Source organism: Helianthus annuus, chromosome 13, assembly GCF_002127325.2.
Source record: "Helianthus annuus cultivar XRQ/B chromosome 13, HanXRQr2.0-SUNRISE, whole genome shotgun sequence".
Taxonomy (NCBI): domain Eukaryota; kingdom Viridiplantae; phylum Streptophyta; class Magnoliopsida; order Asterales; family Asteraceae; genus Helianthus; species Helianthus annuus.
In genome coordinates, this window is record NC_035445.2 from 19,126,992 (window position 1) to 19,132,991 (window position 6,000).

The window sequence follows — 6,000 nt, forward strand, 5'->3', positions numbered from 1 at the left end:
CATTATAGCACAACGTGTACATTACAAGTCAAACCAGTCAAACAACTAAACAGTCAAAGTCAACAGTCAAAGTCAACGTGCAATAAATGCGAAAGTGAAAGTCAGAAACTCGAGTTGTCACACATGTGACATCGGCTAATCTTGACAATATCCAGTCTATTCAACGCCTTGCTCATCGCCTCACGGATCAGGCAGTGGAACAGAACAAGCTGCCTAAACGTATCAGCGCTACTGCCACCGCTACCACTTCAGCTACTCCTGCTACTCCCAGTGACAACAAGAGAAATGGGAGGGGGATTCCAGCAAGGGATCAGCTTCCGTTCAGTCTCAGGTTCAGCAGCGAAAGACTGACAACTATCAGAGCCCTGGTCAGCAATCTTCGGGCAGTCACAGGCAGGGTGGATATCGAGGGAACCTCCCAAGATGTAACAATTGTAACAGGCACCACAGTGGCCAGTGCAACAAGGGTCGCTATCAGAGGTGCCTCAAGATGGGTCATGAGGCCAAGGATTGTAGGAGCCCACGGCCTGCGAATTAGAATCAGCAGCAGCAGCAGCAAGCACAACATAATCAGCAACAGGGCAACAAGGGATGTTTTCATTGTGGCGCTGAAGGTCACTTCAAAAGACACTGCCCTCAGTTAAACTGAAACCAGAACAACAACAACAACAACAACAATAACAACAATCAGGGCAATGGCAACAACAACAATGGGGGAAACAATAATGGCAATGATACTAGGGGTCGTGTGTTCGTGCTGGGGCAGGGTGATGCAAGGAATGATCCTAACGTGGTTATGGGTAAGTTTCTTCTCGACGACTTTTATGTTACTGTATTGTTTGATTCGGGGGCGGATACCAGTTATGTGTCTCTAAAGGTTAGCTAAATGTTAAAACGTGCACCAACTCCCCTAAACACCAAACATGTTGTAGAATTAGCTAATGGCAAGAGTCTAGAGGCCACACACATAGTTCAGGGTTGTAATCTTATCCTCACTGGTCAGACTTTCTCCATCGACCATATCCCTATAGTTCTAGGTAGTTTCGTGATCGTTATTGGTATGGATTGGTTATCCCAGCAACAAGCAGAGATCCTATGCAAGGAGAAGATAGTTCGTATTCCCCGTTCTGGTAAAGACCTCTTGAAGTTCAAGGCGACAAGAGTGGTGCTGTGGTTGGCATCATCTCCTTCCTGAAGGCTCATAAATGTTTACGAAAGGGTCACACTGCCATTTTGGCACTAGTTACTGATGCATCAACGAAAGAGAAAAGAATAGAGGATATCCCAGTTGTACGCGAATTTCCTCAAGTGTTTCCTGAAGATTTACCTGGGCTACCGCCTCATCGCCAGGTCGAATTCCAGATTGAACTAGCTCCTGGAGCAGCACCTAAAGCCCGCGCACCGTATCGTTTAGCTCCAACTGAACTGGAAGAACTGTCTAAGCAACTACAAGAGCTCTTGGATAAGGGCTTTATTCGTCCTAGCTCTTCGCCTTGGGGAGCTCCAGTACTATTTGTGAAGAAGAAAGATGGAACTTTCAGGATGTGCATAGATTACCGCGAACTGAACAAGGTGACAATGAAGAACCGCTACCCTCTACCACGTATTGATGACTTACTCGACCAGTTTCGAGGGTCGAGCTACTACTCCAAGATTGACCTGAGGTCAGGTTACCATCAGCTGAGAGTCCGGGATGAGGACGTCTTTAAGACAGCATTCAGAACTCGCTACGGCCACTACGAGTTTCTAGTCATGCCATTCGGGTTAACAAACACACCGGCAGTCTTCATGGATCTTATGAACAGAGTGTGCAAGCCTTACCTAGACAAGTTTGTGATTGTTTTCATTGACGACATCCTAATCTACTCCAAGAGTCAGGAGGAGCACGAGCGGCATCTACGTCTTATCTTGGAACTTCTTCGAAAGGAACAACTGTACGCTAAGTTTTCAAAATGCGACTTCTGGCTTCTTAAAGTTCACTTTTTGGGCCATGTGGTAAACAAGGATGGGATTCATGTTGATCCATCCAAGGTAGATTCGATCAGGAGCTGGCCTGCACCGCGTACACCAACGGAAATACGCCAATTCTTGGGTTTGGCGGGTTATCACAGACGGTTCATTAAAGACTTCTCCAAGATCGCACAACCGCTTACACTACTGACATAAAAGGGTGTCACCTATCGCTGGGGTAATCCCCAGGAAACCGCTTTTCAGCACTTAAAGGATAGGCTCTGCAGTGCACCTATTCTCTCATTGCCAGAGGGCACGGATGATTTTGTGGTCTATTGCGACGCGTCGATTCAGGGTCTTGGTTGTGTAGTGATGCAAAGGGATAAAGTCATTGCCTATGCTTCGCGGCAACTTAAAGTTCATGAACGGCACTACACAACGCATGATTTAGAGCTGGGAGCTGTTGTTTTCGTGCTTAAGATATGGCGACACTACCTTTACGGTACCAAGTGCACTATTTCCACCGATCATAGGAGTCTCGAGCATATCTTCAAGCATAAGGAATTGAACATGCGTCAACGACGATGGGTCGAGCTGCTGAATGATTACGAATGCGCTACCAAGTACCATTCAGGCAAAGCCAATGTTGTGGCTGACGCCCTCAGTCGGAAAGACACTACACCTAGGCGTGTACGAGCCTTGCAGCTTACTATTCAGTCTAGTCTTCCTGCACAGATACGAGATGGTCAGGTGGAAGCATTGAAACCAGAAAACGTCAGAGCTGAAGCCCTACGCGGCTCAAGGCAACGATTAGAACAAAGGGAAGACGGCGCCTACTATGTAACAGGACGCATTTGGGTTCCACATTATGGCAATTTACGCGAGCTGGTAATGGATGAAGCTCACAAGTCACGCTACTCGGTACATCCAGGTTCGGATAAAATGTACCACGATCTCAGAACTACATAGTGGTGGCCTAGTATGAAGGCCCACATAGCAACTTACGTCGGCAAATGTTTGACCTGTGCGAGGGTCAAGACGGAGTACCAGAAACCCTCAGGCCTACTTCAGCAACCCAAGATACCACAGTGGAAATGGGAAGAAATTTCCATGGATTTTGTTACTGGCCTGCCTAGATCCCAGCGTGGGAATGATACTATTTGGGTGATCGTGGATCGACTCACTAAGTCTGCTCACTTCTTGGCTATCAAAGAAACGGATAAGTTCTCTACCTTAGCATACGTCTACTTGAAAGAAGTTGTTTCAAGGCACGGAGTGCCAACCTCCATTATTTCGGATCGGGATGCACGATTTACTTCAGAACTATGGCAAGCAATGCACAAATCTTTTGGCTCTCGATTAGACATGAGCACAGCTTATCACCCTCAGAAAGATGGGCAGTCTGAGCGCACTATCCAGACTCTAGAAGACATGCTTCGGGCATGTGTTATTAATTTCGGCAATAGCTGGGAAAAACGTCTCCCGTTAGTGGAGTTCTCGTACAATAACAGTTACCACACCAGAATACAAGTCGCTCCATTCGAGGCATTGTACGGACGTAAATGCAGGTCACCTCCCTGTTGGGCAGAGGTGGGGGATAGTCAAATCACAGGTCCAGAAATGGTAGTTGATGCTACTGAACGGATTGCACAGATACGACAACGCATGGCGGCAGTTCGTGACCGTCAGAAAAGCTACGCTGATAAACGCAGGAAACCACTCGAATTCCAAGTTGGGGATCGAGTGCTACTCAAAGTCTCACCTTGGAAGGGTGTGGTTCGTTTTGGTAAACGGGGCAAGCTCAATCCGCGGTAAGTTGGACCGTTTGAGATCATTGAAAGAATAGGCAAAGTGGCCTACAAACTGAATCTACCAGCTGAACTAGGTGCAGTTCACAACGTATTCCATGTGTCGAATCTGAAGAAGTGTCTGTCAGATGAGACCCTCATAGTTCCTTTGAAGGAACTCACTATCGACGAGCAGTTGCATTTCGTTGAGGAACCTGTTGAAATCATGGACCGGGATGTTAAGGTCCTCAAGAACACTAGAATACCTCTTGTACGAGTTAGTTGGAACTCCCGTCGTGGCCCAGAGTATACCTGGGAACGAGAAGACCAAATGGAACTCAAATATACCCAGTTATTTCAGAACAATGCAACTACTACTGAGGCCGAAGCTACTACAGAATTTCGGGACGAAATTCCAAATCAACGGGGGGATGATGTGACACCCCAGGAAAACCAGTAAACGATGCAACCTAACTAGCTTCCTCAGTAACCGCATGCTAAATTTCGGGACGGAATTTCTTTCAAGTTGGGGATAATGTGACAACTCGAGTTTCCGAGATTCCACTTTCGCATTTATTGCACGTTCACTGTTTGTTTAGTTGCTTACTTACACAATTTTTTGTTTTGTAACTGTATACGTTTTGGTTCGATAAAGTGTACTGTGATTGTGCGTGGCTATGAGTTATTTTACGAATGATTTGACAAATACATGAACTTGGTGATGAAACTGTAAATTATATTGTGATGGGTGTGCTTTATGTAAAAGATGATACTTAGGGGTGAGTAGAGTAGTTAGTGAAATGATTAGTAACTCTTAACCCTAACCTCCCTCACAAATCATTTCACAAATCATCATACGTATCTTCAAGATTTCTCTACAATCCTCTCCTACAATCATCTTCTTCATCATTGGCACAAGCTCTCAATCATCACTCTTGATCCCTCTCTTCATCTAGAATCAATCTAAGGTAAACGTTTAATGATTGTTTGTTGTTAATCCTTGATTATGCGATTCATGCAAAACCCTAGTTCTACATACAATAGTTCTGTGTTTATTGATTGATTCCGATTATTGTGAAATGGTTATGAATAGTTTCTTAATCAAATGGCTGACAATAGGATGCCTGATATGCTAGAATTGTTTGATTTTGATTTGATTACAGCATTGCCAAAGTATGAAGATTAGGGTTTTTGATCGTAGTATGTAACTGTTCCATTGTTTCTGTAAATGGTTTGAAATTCACGCATATTGATAACTCATAAATGTGTCAGGGTTTTGTGAAGTGTGAAAGGTCCGAACTTTTTGTAATACATGGAGTCCGAATTTTATGTGAAATGCCTAGTCCGACTTTTGTGATGTTAACTAGTCCGACTTTTGTGATGTTACCTTGTCCGAATTTCATTAAGAAGTGTGGTCCGAATTTTATAAGGTTAAGGGGGTCCGAATTTTATGATATAAGCATAAGGTCCGAACTTCATAAGGTGATGGGGTCCGAGTTTTATGTTGAATGGATTTGGTCCGAGTTTGTAAAGGGGGGGACATGGTCCGACTTTTTAAAGGGGGTGTTAGGTCTGAGCTTTTAAAGGGGATGTTTGTCCGAGCTTTATGCTTGGATATTTGGTCCGAATTTTGTGATACACACACAAGGTCCGAGTTTCATACTTTGATGCCTTGTCCGAATTTCATATGTAATGTATGTCCGACTTTTGTGAATGTTTATGTGGTCCGAGTTTGTTAATTCAGTTAAGCATGTCAACTCTGTAAGTTAAGTTGATTAATTCTGTTAATCAATTAACTCTGTTAAACTCTATTTATTCGGTTAGATTATTAGTTCTGTTGGATGCTAACTCTGTTAAGTGTGTTATTGGATGATTATATTGGAATAAACTACAATAGACAACGATGTGGTACATGAATGGCATGAAATTAATTAACTGCTTATGTGGTACATGAGATTTACTGCCAAGCACTCTGTGACATTGTTTGCATGTGAAATTTGATCAACATGAACTGACTGTGTGTAAATGCATTACCTTAGGCCTTGATTGATTGATTGATTACTCTCGAGCACATAGTTTAGCATACCGAGCAAACCAAGGTGAGTTCACACTCTAACCAAGGCATGGGATTCCCGGGGTTGGGAATGGGATTGAAGGAATGGGATTGTACTTACACTATTACTAGACTATCTACCATCATCCTCGGATGCGAAGGATACATACGTAAAACCTACGTATACTTGCACTCATCACTGTCCTTAGG